We start from the raw sequence: 20,745 nt of genomic DNA on the forward strand, positions 1-20,745 counted from the left end.
TAAAAATGACCAAACTAATGGCCGGGGAGGGTTATGCCTCAGTGTGGCTGGGGCTGTGCAGAAATGCAGAGAAGTGGGGGGACGGTGGGTGAGGTTCCCCCGGCTAGGAGAGGTGTGCTACAAAATTTTCCACTCCACTCCTACCCAGGCCCCGAGGCTTGCGCCTCCACAAGGGCTGTCCAAAATAGACTGGTCCCCAACCCAGCCTCCTACTCCTGACCTCTTTCTGAGGCAGCTCCTCTCCCCACTGCACGCCTCAGCCCTGTCTCGCTCCGGCGCCAGCCCACAGCCCGAGAGCGCTGTCTGTGCTACACCTCGTCCTTGCTAAATGGCTCGTGGGTTGACAGCACGCTCCGCCTGCCGGGCTCTCTCTTCCGTGACCTGGGCCCAGCCCCACGCCGTCCTGTGTGGCAAACGTGCCCTGCGCTCACACTTACACATCCCGGGGAGACAGCCTTGCCGTTTGGATAAGGAGGCTGAGCCAGTGACACGCTGGGCAACGCGACTCGTGAGAGACGCTTCCTGGCTCCTGGCGGAGGGCCCTGGCCAGTCAGAACGCACCACTTCCCCTTTAAGAGAGCACGCCCAGATGCGATTAGGGAAAGGCAGAAAGAAAAGCCCGGAACAGTCAGGGCTGTATCCTGAATTTGGCAGATGAACTTGGGTTTTCCTGAACTGCACACATAAGGTGTGGTCAGAGGCAGCGGGCTCCCCCGGGGGGCTGATCTGAGCAGTGTTTGGGAAGGGCTGGGGGCCCTGCTGCAACCCCCTCCCCCTTCCCGGGTTTGATGGCCACGTGCAAACTGCGTGGGCCCGGCTCCTGGAGCCGCTGTCCACTCGGGCCTGGTCCGGGCTGCCTGCGGGCGCTCAGGCCTTTCCGCTCCTCCTTTCCCCAGGGCCGGTCCAGCATGCCGGGCAGAGTCCACTGCAATGCCCGGCACTGTGCTTTGGAGAGTAGGGACATCATTACAAAGACTGAAAGATACTTTTGTGGGACATTTTAACTACTAATTCCAGCAGGGAGTTTTCATTCATTCTGGCTATTTAGGGAGTTCATTCCTTCATCTTGGCAAGGAGATTGGGGGAGGAGGATGGTCCAAAAAAACCCAACGGTCCACAAAAGGCCACATGCTGTAGGATTCCACCGATCAGAAATATCCAGAATAGGTAAATACGTAGAGACAGAAAGCAGATCAGTGATTGCCAGGGGCTGGGGAAGAAGGCAGAGGGGAGTGACTACTTAATGGGTATAAGGGCTCTTTTGGGGGTGATGAAAATGTTTTGGAACTACACAGAGGTGCTGGTTACCCAGCACTGGGAAGGAACTCAGTGCCACCGAACTGTATGTTCTAAAATTGTTAGGTGAGAGGCACCTGGGTGGCTCAGTCGGTTAAGCTTCTGGCACTTAAGTTTCAGCTCAGGTCGTGATCTCAGGATCGTGAGATCGAGCCCCGAGTTGGGCTCTGGGCTCAGCGTGGAGTCCGCTTGAGACTCTCTCTCCTTCTGCCCCTCCCCCTGCTCTCTCTCTCTAAAATAAATAAATAAATCTTTTTAAAAATGTTAGGCGAATTTCACCTCAATTAAAAAAAAAAAATCCAGTGGCACAGTGTGTTTTGGGCAGAGATCTCTACTGAGATCTCTGCTGAATTCCACCCAACATTTCTTTGTAAAACCTGGCTATTACCTGATAAATCTTAAGTCAATCCGGGCTGAAGAATATATGCCCTCTAATAAGGAAAAATAACAACAAACTTTTAAGACACAAAAGCTTTACAAGCCTCAGAAGTACAGCTCCTATGGAGAACTTTCAGCCCAGGGGAGATGGTATCAAGCCAAACCATGCCACACAAGCGAAGCAGGGCCCACCTGCCTTTGCAAGACTGTCCTATGTTGGGACCATTCCTTCAGTGGCTTATCAGCATAACCGAAGCCAGCGAGAGGGAGTTTCCCGAGAGAATAATTCAAGACAACATGACTTTGGGCCTCTGGGTTCTTGGCTCCCGTTCCTCTCTTGTAGAGAGAGTTTCTTCCCAGAATGGAGGAGAATTCATCTGTTTCTGACACGGAGGGCACTGGGCTGGCTGGCAAAAAAGAACTGGTCTCCACAATTCCATTTCTTTGGGACGGAGCCAGTGGGAATGAGGGGGCACGAGCTAACCACCCACCTGACCCAGGCTCACTGGAGGGAGCGTCCGGCCCTCCTTTCCCGGTCACTTGCAGCTTTGCCTGGAGACAGGCTGCTCCCGTGGGTAAGGCTGTGAGCTGGGTAAGGCTGTGAGCCTTCTCTGCTGGACCCCAGGCCAGTAGGTCAAGGGCCCATGGGTGCACTTCCCCCGCTCAGGAGACTGTTAAGAGGAGGCCTGCAGGATGTTGCAATGTTTCACAGAAGAAAGGGCAGGCTCCATGGCCTGGGAGCCAGAGTCTTTCCAAAGACAAATGTGAACAGCTTCCTCGGGTCAACTCTCCCAGAGCCCTTTGATCCTTCTGGAGCACCTTCCCCTGCCTCTTTCACCCTGTGCTCTCCTGCTACCTCAGGTGCCCAGGTGATGAGTTGGTGGCCTGGGTTCTCAGCAAATAGGTGGTTTATGATAAAAAGATGCAATATTTACTACTACTGCTCTAGCATCGGAGGAACAGGAAGTTTAGACCTTAATTCTAAATACAAAGCAGACAGGTTCAACCCAGTTAAAAAATGGACAAGGACTTGAACACAGACATTTCTCCAAAGGAGATTCAGATATGGCCAAAAAGCACANNNAAGAGTGCTCAGTATCATTAGTCACTAAGGAGCAAATCTTCACACCTAGTAGGTGCTTATATATAAAAAATAACCCAGAACAACTAAAAATGTAAAATGACAAGTGCTGGAGAGATGTGGAAAAACCAAAATCCTTAGGCACTATCAGTGGGACTAAAATGGTATAGCCTCTATGGAAAACAGTTTGGGTGGCGCCTGGGTGGCCCAGTCAGTTAAGCATCAGACTCTTGATTTCGGCTCAGGTCATGATCTCAGGGTCATGAGATCGAGCCCTGAGTCGGGCTCCGCGTTGGGCATGGAGCCTGCTTAAGATTCTCTGTCTCCCTCTGCCTCTGCTGCTCCGCCCACTTGCACTCACGCTCTGTCTCTCAAAAACAAGAAACAGAAAGGAAACAGTATGGTAGTTCCTCAAAAAATTAAACATTGAATTACCACAGAATCCAACAATTCTACCCTAAAGTATATACCCAAAAGATATACCTAAATCCTTGTGTACAAATGTTCACAGCAACACAAGGAAAAACGGCTTCAGGATAACTCAGAGTTACCTTCAAAACCCTACTTGGAATCACTTAAAGGAGGTAATTAATTAATTAATTTTAGAGATAGAGGGGGACAGAGAGAGTGGGGGAGGAGCAGAGAGAGAGGGAGAAGCAGACTCTGCGCTGAGCTAGGAGCCCGACATGGGACTCGATCCCATGACCCTGAGATCATGACCTGAGCCAAAATCAAGAGTTGGTTGCTTAACCAACTGAGCCACCCAGGCGCCCCTAAAGGAGGTTAATTTTTAAGTTAAGGGAATTAAAGTGGCCAGTAGGAGACAGCTCAAAGGCACTCCAAGATAGTAGTTCTCAAACAAGGCCAGTTCAGGTCCATGAAGAAGTGTGAATTTATTTTAAACAATGTCACACGTGCACATACACACACACACACACACACACACACACGCACGCACGCGCACAAATACACACCAGGCCCTGAAGCACAGTTCCCCTCTGCCAGCCCTTCACCTCTGATACAACTGTCATTTCCATCAAGGGATCACCATTCCCTTGATGGAATCATCACTGCCACCAAAGGCACCTAGGTCTTAGACCTTGAAGTTGGGACAGAGTAACAGACTCCCAAGAGGCAAGAAGAAGCCCCACAGGTAATCACTCTCTGCTAACCCCTGCCGGCCCCTCTCGGGGCTGCTGCTGTGTCCCCAGCACTCTGGCCCAGCCTGGCTTCTCCCCTGCAGGCTGCAGTGTGGATGGGGCCGTCCAAGCGCGCACCAGGTGAGACAGCATGGCGTCTCCATCGGCTGTTGGAGCGACCTCCCCTACTTTGAGCTGCTTTGCAATGCCACGCGCTAATCCCATTTCTGCTCTACGGGGGTCACCTTGACCCAGTCTACTTCCCTTCGATGGGACACTTTGCCAAATATTTGCTCCTTGAAATCTTTCTCCAGGCTAAATACCCCAGATGTCTTTTTAAACCATACCTCACAAAACATCATTTTCACTGTTCTCATCTGTGCGTCCTCTTTGGCTCTACTATCTGTCCTTCACGAACCGTGGGACTCAGAAGAGAGAACATTACAGATGGGGTCTGAGCAGCTCCTAGCTGTCTATCTTCAACATTATCCTCCTACTCACGCAGCTAGAGAGCCAACCTCGATTTTTTATTTTTCATAACTGTATCACCCCTAAGTCTTATTTCACACATTTTCCTGCCAAGCAGCGTATCCACAGGTATCCTTTAAAAATGTCAGCTGGTTGGATTTAGCCTACTGCTCTGGCCTGCTGAAATCGTTTTGGACCCTGACCCATTAACGTATCCATCTCCCTTCCAAATTTGCCACCTACAAACTGGAGAAGCCTGCCACCAATACCATTCTTCTTCCAAACCCTTACTTATAACGTGGAAGAGGACGCGGCCAAGTGTGCAGCCTGTATATATACACCGCCCAGAGTGACCGTGACCTGGGAACAGCGCTCTTGGCCATTCAGGGCAGGTGTGTCACTTAGCCCGCATTTCTTCATCTTCCCTCGTAGGGATCTCATGGGCAACTGACAAATGGAGCTAACAACAGCCATCCTCTTGGTGGTAAAGATTAAGCGTTAAGGTCAGAGCAGTGCATTGCACATAGTGAGCCAATCAAATGTTGCTTTTATAACTGACAAGAAATACAATTAAAAAAAAAACAAAAACCCAACCACTTGGTTTTCCAATTCCCAAACTACCTTCTTATTGGCAACGGAAGCAGGAGGGGATTTTTCTTCGCCATATACTGTGAGAACTTGATCAAACTTCCAAAGGTAAAATTCACCAAAGTGTGAGAGCCCCCCATTACTGAGACCCCTGGAGCTTTTAGCTCTCAGACTTGTCTATTCTGAGCCCCCAGCAATTCATTAATTACACTTTAGGTTTTCCTAAAGATCCAGACAGTAGGCAGCTGAAATCAAGAGAAGGAGCATTGGAGTCCAGGAGCTGGAGTCTCAACCCTGGCTCTCCTTCCAGAATTTCCATGCTCTGGAGTTAACAATACCTGCCCCTCCAGGGCTATAAGGAGGAGTCAGTGAGATCAGGCATGTAAAAGAGGGTTAAAAGTTGAGTCGGGTTACGCAAACATAAAAGAACAGTTTTATGATTATTGCGGTTATAAATAACCCAGATCCCACCTCCACCGGCAGAAACCCACCTGTGAAACCTAGGAGGAACCAGTAGCAGTACTGAGGCAGGTCTTTTCAGCACAGACCAGCTGGACTGCTGCAAGGGAGCCAACTCCTGGCCTCCTCTCCTGGCAGCAATCACCTTCTCCCTCGTCTCAGACCAGAATCCAGGCTAACTTACAAAGGGTAACAGGTCCTCCCACCGGCCTGCAGGAACACACTGTCTCTCCATGGCCCTGCTGTCGAGCCCAGGACCTGAGTCATCTGCAGCAGGAACCTAGCAGGTAATGAAGGGCTGGGAGGGCTGCTCTTAGCTCCCCTGTGGCTTGACCACAACTCATCCTTAGGTTTCTGAATGGAGTGGCAGTTTCCAAGAATACTAGGCTTTTGTCTCTGCCATTCTCATGGTGGGCCCCCAGGAACTCTGCTCTTGTCTTGGCGGAGGGCGGGTGCCTTCTTAGGGAACAAATGTTCTTTATCGAGAAAAGATCTCGGGGGACATTTTTTGCAAAGGGCTATCAGAAGGCAACCTGGTGGCCCCTAGCATCTCCGGGTCAAAGATGTCCCACAGCAAGGGAAGAGGGAGGGAGATGAATGGCCAACCACAGGCCCCTGGGAAAAGAGCAGCCGTTGAAATGGGAGACATAAGTGGCTAAATTTTCCTCTCCTGGTCCATGTAAGGCTGGTTTCCCAACTTCCAGAGGGAATGAACACGGAGGGCAGATTTAAATATATATACATAATTGTTGGCAAGACACTGAGAGGATTATGCCAATGAATCTATTCACAGATCAGGGAGTCTGCCCAGAAAGGCACCGGGAGGAAGAGGCCCAGAAGGGAAGGTAACGCTTTCTGTCAGATGACTTCTGGGGCCCACTGGTCTGCGAGCTACCCTTGCTCAACCCACCCCTACAACAGCCTTCCTCAAGACAGGTGGGCTGCTGAAATCATCTAAAAATCATCACAGGACACATGAAAGCTTACTCAGACTTTCACAGCCACCGGTGACTTCTTGTGCCTTTGAACATATTTTGTCTTTTTCTCATTGTGTTCTCTTTGACTATGCACCCACACAGAGAGATGGGGCCTGATTCTCCACAGTCACACACACAGAAACAAGTCACAGACGAAGTTCTACATCATGCTGGTTACTGCAGTGTTCTGACGCTGCTAAGGAATGGAGCTGAGGTGGGACCAGGCTGAGTTGACTGGTGTTATGGGCTGAATTATGTTGCCCCCAAATTCATATGTTGAAGTCCCAATCCCCAGTACCTCGGAATGTGACTGAATGGGCAGATTAGGTCTTTAAAGAGGTGATAAAGTTAAAAATGAGGCCAGTTAGGGTGGGCTCTGCTCCAGTATGACTGGAGTCCTTCGGTAAGAAGAGGGACAACCTGATGAAGAGACAGCAAGAAGACAGCCATCTGCAAGCCAAGGAAGGAGGACTCAGGAGAAACCAAGCCTGCTGGCACCTTGATCTTGGGACTTCCAGCCTCCACAACTGTGAAAAAATAAATTTCTGTGCTTTAAGCCACCCAGTCTGTGGTATCTTGTTATAACAGTCCTAGCAAATTCATGCAATTGATTTACTAAAAAACCCTTCCGGTTTACCAGATTGGAGAGAAAAAGTATAGGACGGAGGACAGAGGACAAGGGACTCCTAACCTCTGACAGGCTGTGGATCAAATGTATCTTCCTCCTTAGTCTGAGATGTGCCACGTTGATGGCAAACTGTAGCAAGGTCAAAGTGGGGACAGTCTACCCGTCCTTGAAGACTGGCAAATCCTGCCCTCCCCAGAGGCCCAAGGCTGAGGTAGCCTACAGGTGCACAAGCGTCTGGGATGAAACAGGATGACCAAGCCACAGCTGAGTAGTAACCAACTCCTTTCATCAGCTAACTTTCTGGTTTGGCCTCTTACCCTTGGGGGTTCCGCCTAATCTGTATGTCGTTGCTGTTGTTCCAGAAAAGGATAAGACCTTGGGGATAAGTGGGCTAATAGCTGAGTGAGGTAGCCACCAGCAGACTCCAGATCTTCTGGCCCAGTGTTGCCTTAGGCATTGGGAATTGGGAATCCACCCAATCTCCAAGTTTGCCTGGATGCCTCCGCCCATCCCCCCCCCCCGGACTCTGCCAGACCCTGGGCTTCCCACTGAGCGTGGGGCCCAGCAGAACCACTACCCAGGGGCCAGGAGTGGGCCCCCAGATGGACCCACAAATGCTTACCGCTGCTAAGGGGCCCAGACACACCAATCAATGATCAATCCAAGCACAGCTCTCTCCAGGCTGGCGTTGGGGATCAAAGCAAGGAAGGAGGGTATTTGAAAGGTGTCGGCCGGCAGATGTCTGGAGGGCCTGGGAGGGGCGACATGCTCTGGGAGGCTGGCAAAGGGCTGTGCCTTCACTTTCTCAAGGATCCCCCGGTGGGCGGGACTGGCTAATTCAAATGCAAAAGCCTCAGGGCAGGATGACTGGGAAACCTTTCCCTATTCACCGCCATCTCTCTCCAACTCCATCAGAAAGGCCTGTAGGTTCCCTTCTCGTCTCTTCATTCACTCTGGCCATGACGTTATTCACAGAGCGGAGTGGGAGCCCCATATTCATCGCCAGCTGAGATGCCCACAAACCAACACACACCTCCGACCCTTTCAAAACGTGAGCCTCAAATCCTATCTCACCCTCAATACAGGAGGAGGAAGAGCGAAGTGTCGTAGGGACCGCATCCATGGGGGCAGATGAGAATCACAGAACAAAGGGTCCCCTAAACATCTGCGGGCAGTTCACGGGTTTGGGTGCGCAACGAGGGCGCGGCAGCCTGACGGAGAAATGTCCAGGGCCTGCCTGCTCGTTCCCCAGGCCCTGCAGTGCAAGCCATGCCCCATCTTCAGCCTCCTGCTGGGACCCAAGGGCTTAACCCGTCCTTCACCAGCTCAGCGAGGCTACCGTGAGAAAGCAGAGCGCACGCTCTAAATGAAAAGACCAGAAGCAAGACAGCCTCATCATCACTCTCCACAAGGTGAGAGGCCAACCAAACCAAACCAAACCAAAGCTTAGCAAAGCACCACCAACAAAACCCCACTTTCCTACAGATGAGAGAAACATGGAGGAGAAAAAGAAATCTGCTCCTGGCAGCACTCAGCAGTCACGACGACGCCATGTTTACTACCTTGGAAATTTCCGTCTCAACCATCCGTTTTCATTTGCGTGTGCGAGTCGGTGATGGTGGGGGTGAGAAGTGTGGACCTGTCTGCGAGGGACCCAACAACCAGCAGCAGGGCGGACTCCCCACTTAGAAGGCCTTTCACGGGCCCAAACGATGTTTACTGTTTTCTCCTTCCCTTCCGATTTGTTTGTTTTAAAATATTTAACCCGAGGCACAATGAAGTGTCTCATTTACGACGTTCTCCTGGACCATTAGACTGGGACTCCCGCACTCATTATGCTGGAAAACGTGCTCCTTACCCATGCAAATTCCGGGAGCGGCCGGCAGAGATGGGAGGTGCTCAAGGTACGCTATCAAGGGGTGATTTAATTACACAGCCATTCAGTGGGCAAAGCAGAGCAATTTTTAGCCAACTCTTCTGGTAAATATTATGGGAAGCCCTTTCATGGAGTGTTCATTCTGGCTTAGTGATTTCAAGCGTGCCCAGATTTCCTCCTCATTCCTGCACACACCCACCCCCGAAGACGCTACCCCCAGGCCAGAAGGTCGAAGGGATCACGCATTAGCCGGTATGCCACCTTGCAGTCGATCATTACTCTTTTTTAATGTTATAAACACCCGAGGATCACTGCCATTTAGAGGAGGACAAACTCTGATAGCCACCAACTTTCCAGCGGCCGGCCTTCCTCTGCCCCTCCCCCCAGCTCCCGGTGGGTCCCGCCAAGCGGCTTCTGGGCAGGCTGCGGTAGCCAGCGAACACGGTTCCTGCGGGTGGGACAGCACAGCCACCGCAAACCCACTCCGGCCATTTGAAACAATACCCAATCACTGCATCCACCCTCCCAGAGCGCCCCGGAGGAAATGGCATCACGACTTTCATTTTACTCCATTTCTGACCGACCAAAGGAAAACAACGCGTCCTAAGACAATCATCAGGGTATCCGATGTCAGTGGCTGGACGGGACGCTCCGGAATGTTATCAAGTGACCTCGAGGAGACATTAATTTTCAGGAGCTAAAATAACCCTCTGCCTACACAGGCACGGGCCGTTTTCCTCCCTGCAGACACGGCTCTCACTTTCCCCAGTTAGAACAGAAAACTCTCATGCATCCCCATTTCTTCAGAAAAGTCTATAAATAACCCAGGATCAGCAAAATTATGCAAAACATCCTGCTAGGAGAAGAAATGTAAACTAAAACCACTTACAGAGAGACTCAGGCTGCCAACTTAATCTGATTCTACGACGACTGTAACATGTTGTACTTTTGGAACCTGAAGAGATCCACATTAGCACGGATGCCACCACAAAAAAACCAAAAAAACAAAAAAACAAAAAAAAAAAGAGGAAAAAAAGCCCACAAAACACCGCAACAACTAAACAACAAAAGCCCACCCCTGAGACGGAGCAACGTGATTCGGCGCTCTGCGCGGTCGGGACCGCGGCTGACCAGCTGCAGCGGCCCAGCTAGCCGAGGTTGCACACGCCGACTGTTTTGACTACAGGCACTTGTTAAACACAGAGTTTCAGGTCCTACCAGTTGGACACCAGAAGTTCATAGAACTGACCCAGTGCCAAGAACAACAAGCACAGAAAGCGAAACGGCTGCCTCGTGCGCCGTGTTTTTGTTAACTGTTTATGCAAGCCCCACAGCAATTGGGGAACAATTAAGAAGAAAGCATAACTTAAATAACAAAAGCAAAAAGATTACCACCTTGAAGGAAATGGAGATGTTGGCAGATAAAGGACAGACGTCAACCTAGTTTATTGGTGGGGTGGGTGGGGGGTTTTCGGAGAGAATCAGAGTGGGGGGGAGGGGCAGGTGTCACATGACAAACTGCCGTTATTAGCAGAAGGAACCGGGTGCTTCCTTGAAGCATCTTTTACTCTGAGATTGACTAAGAGGTTGTGCAAATGCTGAGGCCTTGGTGCACATCTGGGGGTGACTGCAGAAGCCCTGGGATTTGGAAGTTGGCAAGTCCCAGAGGAGAAAAAAGGGGCGTGCTGAACGGAGATTTCGAGACACAGGAAAGGGACTTCCAAGCTCCCTGCTCCATGCAGTGAGATCACGGAGCCACACAGGAAGCAGATGGAGGGGGCCGTGTCCCTGGGCTGTTTCTGTCCTGGTCCTGAGAAAGGTTTCCCTGTCCCCTTTGGGTTTAGGGTTGCTGGGGCCAACCCTTCTCCTTCGTCCAGGACTGCACTCTGTGTTCTTTTGGTGACAGTGAATAAAGTATTTTCATCTGGCAAAATAAAATAAAAAGGAATGTTTACATCTCATATTTAACCAGGTTTTCCATTTCTTTTTCAGAATGCATTCAGCACCATCTCAGGTTAGGACCAAGACAATTAGCCGGATAACATTTTAGAGTTACCTGAAGATTTGAGAAACTGAATTCCAAGAGAACTGGGGTGTAGATGTAAGAGTGAGAAATTATCCCATTATCTATCTATGTATCATCTATCATCTATCTGTCTACCTATGGAGATTGCAAAATGCAGCAAGCAAGCCTAGCTAAGGCCGTCTCTTTTTAAAATGGGGTTGGGAGGCCATAAGGAGAGGAGGAATATATGCATGTCCTTATCGCAGATCCAGGAACTTTTTAGAAACCTTTCAGCCAGCCGAAAGCCCTCAGCCAGGACTTAACTTCCTCATCACGACATCTGAATCATCCTCACTCTCCATTTCAGAAAGAGCCCGTGCAATTAACACGGTTCAATCCCTCATTTGTATATTAACCCGACCAATCCCAGCTAGCCTAGTTTCAATCCCTGTTTTGCATAGAGGACCTGAATGAGAACTGCATGCCTAGCCCTGCCCCCTCTTTGTCTTCCTTAGAACACGTCCCGGTTTCTACCTGAATGTGTCTCCTCGATTCCAATTGTAACCGTCCAAGTGAATGCCTGTTGGCTTAAATTTTCAGTGAATTCTTTCTTGTTCTACACTAATTATCTATCATCCAGCTTTGATTTGAAGAATCAAGTGTTGCCACTTCCCCACTCCAGAGGCTTAGGGAAAAGTAACAAGTAAGTAGTAACAGGTTGTTGGGAAAACACTGTGACACAGGCCAGATTTGTGAGTAAATGTTGTTCCTCTAGTTCTGGGGGGTCAGCAGTACAATGGTGGTGAACATGAGCCCACCTGGTGGCTGCTCCTTTCCTCTCGAAGGAATCCACATTTTATTACAAACTGTATATCGAAATGGTTTCTCTGTGGTCTGGAACGGAGCCCCCCTGGAGCGAAACACAGCAGTTGCCTGACAGATCAAGAGAGAAGAGCAAAGGCAATTGAAAGCATCCAAGACAAAGGAAGGGGCTGGGGAGGAAGAAGGCTGGGGTGGGGGAGGGGAGGACAGGGGAAGGGCCGCCACCAGAGAGACGGATCAGGTCGGGCAGAGGGAGTCTCAAACCAGCCCCGGCCTCCGGATTATCAAGTGACTCCACGAAGTGACCCAGAACTTTCACAAGGCGTGCCCTTCACATGGAACGCCATGGTTTACGTGTCCCCTTCATGCACATTAAATTCTTTGACCCTCAGAAACATCCTGAATGGGCAGGGCCCAAGCAACAAAGGAAGAAAGCTGAGGCCCAGGGAGGCCTCGGTCTCAGCCCCGCGAGCGAGCGAGCGAACGAGCGATGATGACTCGCGTGCGCTGGCCTGGTGCTTTCTATTCGCAAAGCACTTTAAAAGTGGCGGGCTTTATCATTCCCATTCTCAGACAAGGACACCGAGATTCTGGAAGGGCCACAATCATGTCGAGGGCCACACTGCAAAGAATGCGCAGCGCTGGGTCTCCTGACTCCTCACCCAGCCTGTCTTGCTTGCCGCTGCCATGTTCCCAGAACACACAATGATCGTACCAAAAAGGCCACCCAAATGGTTGTACTGTCAGAGCACATCACCTCTAGATTCTCTCAGAACTGTCTTCACGGCTTTTCGGTTACAGTTCAGATTGCAACTCCCTGACCCAGAAGGTTCCTCTCTGCGCCTGCAAGCTTCAGACACCTGGACAGCACAGCTCCGAGTCAATGGGAAGCCACCACCTCCACCCCGTTTGCACACTGTCCTTCTTTGATTTGATGAGTTCACCCACGTGCTAACCCCTGGCTCTTCACCTAATCCTCCCCTAAGGAGAAGCCCTAGCGGAGTGTCCCAGCAGGCCTGCTCTGCTGAACATTATGCAGTCTGCATTTCCAAGGTGTGCTGTCTCGCATGGGGGAGGGATTTGGCTTAGCAGACGGTGTGGTGGATGTCTTCTTCATGAGTGTGTTTCAGAGCTATGCTTCTGTTGAGTTCTTCTGCAGCAGAGGCCACTGAAAACACTGGATCAAATGAAGGGTTCCTTGACTGTGCTGAGTGGACACGCTCAGAGCTTGATAGAAAATGATATCACTGTTGCATGATACACTGTGAGCAAGTTTATTGCAGGTTTAGGGCATTTCCTCCGAGGGAGCTTGGTAGTGAGTTCCTGCGGATGGCCACAGGGTTTGTAAGGGGAACAGGGACATCTGTTGGGGACCCAAGTGCTCAGCACCATGACCAGCGATGCCGAATGTAGAGGGCAGGAGGGGGGATGGTCCGGAGGTGAAGATTATAGAGTTCTAGAGTACCTGGACACTGCCTTATGAGTCTATCTCTCTCCCCTTCCTTTCTCCCCTGAAAACACAATAAGAAAGCATAGAAGCAAAGGCCAGAGAAGGTGGGGGTCAAGGTGGACTTCATGTTCAAAGTGACTAAAGCAGTTGAGCTGGTGAGGACTAATCAAATGCATAAGCTCCTGTTGACTGCAGAGGCTCTATGGTCAGAGGAATGCACAGGTGGTCCCTCTCACTGGTTTATTTGAGGTTGTTTTGGTGACCACAGGACATTTGCATCCATGCTGCCTGAAAAGAATACAGGGCCTGGGTAAATGAGAACAGTCTCGGCAGGAAAACTCATTTGCTTACAAGATACAAAGCGAGTAGAGTACTTCCACATAACTTGTGACTCCTCTGAGCAGAGAGACCGTTTTTTTAAAACTTAAAAGGAGAACACATGGTTTGACAAGCACTGGCATATTTAGGGAAGACAGGGTAGGCTATTTAAAATCAGGAACTTCTGAAAATCCCTGAGGCATGACCACCCGATCTGTACTATCAAATCAGTAAAAGTGCACTAAGAGAGGGCTATGGAATATTAGCGGAAACGTGGTTAGTACTGGTGTGCTCCGCAAAGGGGCTCTACCATAGACCAGACAAATGGTGCTCTGCCAATGGGGACGGTGGTTTTGGGAAGGCAGATGAGCACATACCTCCAGCCCCTGGAGGAGGACGGCATAGGGGGAGACAGAGCTGGGGCCCTGGACCCACACTCTGGGCGTCAGGACTGCCCCTAGCAAAGGGAGCCGGTTCAGAGTCCATACCCACAGGAGGAAGCTGGTCAGGGACCGGGAAGGTCTTCAGAACATGGCCCAGACACGTGGAAAGCTGGTCAGGAAAAGGACAGAGCCAAAAAAAAAAAAAAAAAAAAAAAAAAGGGCAGAGGCCTGAGGTGTCAGGAGCCAGAAAGGCAAGGTAAGTGTGTCAGCAGCTGTGGCCGCAGATTTGGCTTTGCCCCTTGGGTTCTCGTCCCTGACGTTGCCCTGCACACTTTCAGGTCAGGACCTGTGGCCCAGCTCAGGGCTCTTCACTTCTGCCTGGATTCACAGGGGCTGAGCCAGCCTTCCTGATCTTACCTGGCACTGGCTTTTGGCTTAATCCCTGGTGATGTGGCCTCGTGACCAAAGCCACAGGGCCAGTGGTTACACACACGGAGGCCACATACCCTGGGGTTTTCAGAAGAGTATCAATTTCAGCCAGCCTGAGCCCTACTGCATCACAAATTGCAAAGCGCCTGTAAATGTGGGCTGACTGGAATCGGACCACTGGACTGTAGGTTCCTTGAGGGCCAGTTCCGAGCCTCTTTTATCTTGAAGGCTGACGCCTAGCCAAGTGCAGAAGCCTTGCTGTGAGTTTTTAATACGCGTTTTGAACGAATGACTGAAATTCCTCATAACATACATCAAAAAGACACGTGTATACCTCACTAGGTATATACTTGGAAGGGGAATACCATCACATTAAATATGTCTCAGATCTGGTGTTTCAATTAATTTTCTTTTAGTCAATTATTTTAAAGTACAATATTTTATTTTGCTATTTTTTAGGTTTTTCTTATTCCTCCCCTCCAGTCAAATTTGGTGTTTTTTTAAATAAAGATTTTATTTATTTATTTGAGAGAAGAGTGCATGAGAGAGAGAGCATGAGAGCTGGAGCAAGGGGGAGGGGCAGAGGCAGAGGGAGAAGCAGACACCCTGCTGAGCCGGCGGTGGGGGGGGGGGGGCTCTATACCGAGACCCTGGGATCATGACCTGAGCTGAAGGCAGATGCTTAACAGACTGAGCCACCCAAGCGCCCCTCAAATTTGGTGTTTTTAAAAGTTATGTTTGTGATTCAAGGTAGGGAGAAGGTAGAAAGGCTTTCCACTTAAAATTTAAAACACTAAATCTTCAAAAAATATTGGAGGCACTTTGTAATAGGAATCTTTCCAAAAGATCATCCCACTGTACTTTGTCCTCTTAAACGGCAGACTTTGAACATTGTTTGATCCTTTTTTTTTTGGTGATAACTCAAGATCATCATTCAGGGCACTCTGTTCTAAACTTTGCTGTACAACGGTGACGACTTGAGAGCCCTACAACTGTTGCCTTCCAACTTCCTGACCGCAATCCACCTGAAGTCATAAATTTTACCCTGCGCCCTAGTGTGACCCCATGGATGTGACCCCAACTCTGAAAGATAATATTTATCTTCACGGGGCGCCTGGATGGCTCCGTTGGTTAAGCGTCTGCCTTCAGCTCAGGTCACGATCCCGGGGTCCTGGGATCGAGCCCTGCATCGGGCTCCCTGCTCAGTGGGGAGTCTACTTCTCCCTCTCCCCTTGCTCCTCCCCTGCTCATGCTCTCTCTCTCTCTCTCAAATAAATAAATAAAAATCTTAAAAAAAAAAGATTTTTGTTTTCACTAAGTAAAAAACACGCTGACACGTTCTCATCTGCTGTGTAAAACGTTGGTCCAGACTCACGAAGCTGCCGGCCCCCCCATCACAGGCGGTGCCCGCAGTTTACAAACACTGAGAAAGTGTGCAGGGCGATGTGCCCCAGCACAGAAGGGGCCTCCGCTTCCCACTCTCTGCCTTTCACTTTTATTCTTCTGCACTGTGGCGTCACTTCTTTTTCCCCAGCAGGGCCTGCCCCCCTCGTCCTTCTCAGAGGGCTAATATGCTGAACTTGGAAATCAGACCATCCAGCCTGGTAGGTTCCTGCATAAGCTAAGTGGAAGCCGCTTCTCAGGGACAGCCTGGTGGGTGCTCCCGTGGGTGCCCCGTGGAACTCGGTGCTCGTCGAGTGCTCCTGGCCAGAGTAGAGTTCACGATACGGACATGGGATGCACCACATGGGGACACCTGCACGTGCACGCGAGTTTCTCTTTTTCGAAAGGAGTATTCTGATGCAGAGCCCCTTTCATTGCTTGAAGGGCTACTGAATGACAGAAGCTTCCAGCAACAGTGCTGCATCGTGAATGACCAGACCCGGGCTCCTGTGTACGAGGTTATTGGGCAAGTAACTGACCCTACTCCAGGCAGTTCGCAACGCCCTAGCCTGGCTTTCCACGCCCAGCCGAGCTGCCCTTTGCCCTGTCGTTGACTAGCCCTCCCGGGTCTACACTTCAACTCTCGGACTCTGTCCACCTAAATGCAAAGAAGACAAACTAATAAATAAATGAGACGTTCCCCTGGCGGAATGTTGACAAGCGTATGTGTGCACGCATGTGCAGAGGTGCGGTAAGAGCAGATATCTTTTTTTTTTCAGAGTAGATATCTTATATTGATTTTTTAAAAAATTACAGCAAGAGGGGTAGATACTGTGCCCCTCACCAAACCTAAATAACAAGCAATCAGGCCCTGGGTAAGTAAATTACTGACACCGCTAATCCATGCAATGCTAGGAAGCTATACAAATGATGACATAGATCTATATTTACTGAAATGTTTCCTTAACAATTTTAAATGGAAAAAAAGGGCAGATTTCAAAGTAATGTCTATAATAGGATTCCACTTTTATTTCTTAAAATATAAGATATATGCACATAGATACACACGTACAACACATAGACAAACACATACACACAGAAAAACGATCGTCAAGTTTTACACCAAAATATTTACTTTCTTATATTTCTCGAAATTTGGGCAGTTTTTAAAATGTATTACTTTCGTAATAAGAAAGAAAAGCAATTTTCACTTTGAAAAAAATAAAACTACATTATTATGCAAAACAGTACTCCTGTCGGGGCTCCCCACCCCATCCTCACCTCCGTTGTGACTGTTGCCATGGGAACATTTGCTCTGTCTAGGCGTCAACAAGGCAGGATTCTCAGACTGGCTTTCACCTTTGGCTCTCACTAGTTAGGTCTTCTCAAACTTTCAAAAGAGTTCTACTCATATAAAGAAGGGTAAGTTGAATCTTTACTGGAAGATTTTTACATGAATGCACGTTAAGGCAAAGGAAAGACCTATGGTTATACTTGCAAGGCTCATGCTCTCTTCTCCGATGGAATTAAGGGTAAAAGTAAATCCCGAAGCAGGAAGGGGATGGCTTTCACCTCCCTGGCAGAAACAGGGCTACACATGGGGTCTCTCCATTCCATAGAAAGACAAGTGAGAGAGTTGACATGATCTCTATTCTAAAGATTTATTTACTTATTTGAGAGACAGCGAGAGAGCGCAAGCACACACACACCCAAACGCGCCAGCAGATGGGGGGAGGGGCCGAGAGAGAGCAGGGGGAGGGGCAGAGGAGAGATCTTAAGCAGACTCCACACTGACCAGGGAGCCCAATGCAGGGCTTGATCTCACCACCTTGAGATCACATCCTGCCCCGAAAGCTTGACCAACTACGCCACCCAGGTGCCCCTGTCATCTATATTCTAAAGCTAGTTTTCTCCCAAGCCAGAGTCAACTCAAAGCATAAACCAAAGTTGGCTTTAAGGACAGGAATAACCCCTAACTCTTGTTAGTGCCCTTCTCTCCATAGAGTTTACTCACATCCATGGGATAACTGGTATTTCCCTCAAAAAATGACTGGGGAGGGAGGGCAAGTGTATCACTCTCAGTTTACAAATGAGGAACGTTAAGCTTTATCCCGATGAAGCAATTTGCCTAAGGCCTGCCTACTGGGAACTGGTAGAGACAGGATTCGAACCCAGTTCTCCTGGGTGTGTTCATTTTGTTTGGTGCTACAGCATTTTCTATAAATTGAATAGCCATAGACTTTATTATCCTAACTGGACACCTCCTGAAAGTAAAAGGAGGTATGAAATGGATGGGCCGGCCCAGCGCAACTTTCCTGAACAATCCAGGATTTTATGGTGATTTTGGATATAATCAGTCCCCCTGCCTGACACTGGAAATCATACCTTTTGAATAGAACAGAGAAATGGAACTCGGTTACAATGTCAATGATTTACGTTATAGTACTTGAGTAAAAATAAATAAAAGAGAAAAAAAGTACTTGAGTCTGACTGGTGTTCTGTTGTGAATGAGCCAGTGAGTTTGGGCTCTATCTCCAGGTCATCAGCTCACATGCTATCAAGAATACAAAGTCCAGATTGGGCAACCCGTATTAATCTGAGAGGTCACACTCCAGAAGTGGCTACTTTAAGGGGAGGTGGGTGGAGGGACGGGTAAAATAGGTGATGGGGATTAAAGAGTTACTCTTATCATGATGAGCACTGAGTAATGTACAGAACTGTTGAATCACCATGTTGTACACCTGAAACTAACAGAACACTGTTTTTTAACTATACAGGAATTAAGATTAAAAACTTGATAAAAATTTAAAAAAAAACACAAAAAAACCCCAAAGTGGCTGGCTATTTTAAATCTTTTCACTATTCATAATTTGATCAATGCTCTCAACATAAAACATGGGCTTCTGTTTGGTGAAATTTGTGACTTAGTATAATGAATGCCAGACATGGATTCTTTTCGGTGAAATTAGAGGTATTCATGATATGTGGCCTGGCCAAGACCTTTAGAGACATCCCACCCTTGAATAAACAGCGGGTTCCAATGCAGTGAGGCCTGCCCTTCGCCCTCAGGCCTTCTGTGCAGCCAGTGAATTAGGAGGGTTGATGTCAGCATGACGCTGATTTGGGGAAATAGTCCTGTGTTTGGAATAGTCTTGCAACTGCCTCGAGTGAACCTTTTGTGTAAGTATGGCTGAAATACCTCCAAGGAGAGGAGGCTGGGACTCCATCACGTTTACCGAGTTGGTTAAGTCAATTTTCTTCCCACCGGCTGACACACGTTTGTTTGATCACTGTGGTATCTATGGCAGCCTTCAGTCTGACAGGAAGAGTTCACTATAAGCTGGTAGCGAGGTTGTAGGGGAGAAGCAGCCCTCAGCACCTCAACCTTCTACACCTTTCTGCAGCGGCAACTGTTTCCTACCAGAACCTAGGAGTTCTGTTCGGCCGAACCAGCTTAGGTCGGTCCACAGGGAGCATGCCTCTGGGTGAGTCTCTAGCGGCAAGATTTCAGGAAGGGATCCCTTAAAACATAGTCCTTTTCGGGGGCCTGGGCGGCTCAGTCGGTGAAGCGTCTGCCTTTGGCTCAGGTCCTGATCCTGGGACCCTGGGATCAAGTTCCGCGTCAGGCTCCTTGCTCAGCGGGGAGTCTGCTTCTCCCTCTCCCCTCCCTCATGCGCTCTGCTCTCTCTCTAGCAAAAATAAATTGTAAAAACTCTTAAAAAAAAACACCCAACATACTCCTTTTCATACCAGATTACAAGCCTCATGAAGGCAGACACCGGGGCTGTCTTTCACTCTTCTAGTCCCTACGCCTCACGCGGTGCCTGACCACAGAAAGTATGTGACAGACGTTTATCCAGTGAATAACAGAAATAGGAATTCTTTCTTTCTAGAATCTATTTTACTAACTCCTCTGTGACTGTTCTTTACTCCACTGAACGATCACCGGTCCTCGTATACCATCATCTGCTGCTTGCTCTGGATTAAGTTAGTACCTTAAAAAGTAACAAATAACGAGCGGGTGGGGGCGTCGGGCTGGCTCACTCGGTAGGGTGTGCAACTCTGACTCTCAGGGTCGTGAGTTTGGGCCCCACGTTCGGTTGAGACATCACTTACAAAACAACACAACACAACGAGCTGGTAATAAAAACCACTGGGCTGACATGGTTTAATTTTCACAACAACACGATGAGATTGGTATCATCACCCTCATGTCTACAAGAGGAAATCAAAGTCCAGAGCTGTTAAAACTTCAGTGAATCAAGGCAGAACCTGAATTTAGAACTTGAACTCTGTCGGACTCTGAACCCAAGGACGCTCTGCTATCCGGAGTTAGAGATTCCTCAGTGTGGCAGGGATTGAGGTTTTTAAAATTTTATTTTATTTTTATTACTTTCACTCTACTCACTTCATGTCCTGCTACTGAACACACACATCTTCTGGCACTTCATCTTACTTTATCAAAAGCTTTTTCGGGGGGAGGAAAGCTAGATGGATGTTGGAGTATATGAACCAGCTTTCCGGTTCTTTTGCTTTTAATTATTTTGATTGACATGTGGCATTGAGAGATGTCTAATGGCCTCTTGCGTCTTTGAGCTGCAGAAGAATCAGTCCCTAAGAATCTGTCACAGCACTTGTCTCCAGGGCTCCGGGCGCTCGGGCTCACTCTGATACCCTCCCCCGGCCTCCTTCCCTCCTGCCGCACTGGACTACTGAGAACCTTTTGTTTCTTGCCTCTGTGACTTGGTGCACAGTGTTCTCTCCCTGGAAGGCACCCTTTCGTTCTGCACCTTGGTTAACTCTTCGTCGTCTTTCAAGATCCGGTTCAAATGTTCCCACATTCGGGCTATCTGGGAGACCCCGGCACCCGTCACCTCTGCTGGGTGGCACTCCAGTCCCTGTCTCAGTGCTCCCAGGACACGCTGAGCACATCTCCACTGAGTGCGTGGTACACAGCCCTGGACTGACCCGTGGGCCGGCCTCCCTCTTCCATGATTCCCTGAAGAGCCGAAGTCAAAGATCTCGTGTCAGCCTTGGCACGTAGCAGGCACTCAAAGTGTGTTAG

At 49.2% G+C, this 20,745-nt stretch overlaps 1 protein-coding gene across 14 annotated transcripts in view; it reads right to left on the bottom strand.

The window, feature by feature from the left end:
- Nucleotides 1–20,745, bottom strand: part of ATXN7L1 (ataxin 7 like 1) — a 233,392-nt gene that overhangs the window by 63,827 nt on the left and 148,820 nt on the right. Inside the window, exon 1 of one of the 14 annotated variants that reach the window (XM_040644376.1) lies at nucleotides 10,286–10,357. The exons of 9 other annotated variants lie outside the window; for them this stretch is intronic. The gene's annotated coding sequence lies outside the window, so the exon portion shown is untranslated. 4 more of the 14 variants (XM_040644377.1, XM_040644370.1, XM_040644371.1 and 1 more) reach the window with 4 other exon arrangements.

Source organism: Ursus maritimus, unplaced genomic scaffold, assembly GCF_017311325.1.
Source record: "Ursus maritimus isolate PB19 unplaced genomic scaffold, ASM1731132v1 scaffold_3, whole genome shotgun sequence".
NCBI lineage: Eukaryota > Metazoa > Chordata > Mammalia > Carnivora > Ursidae > Ursus > Ursus maritimus.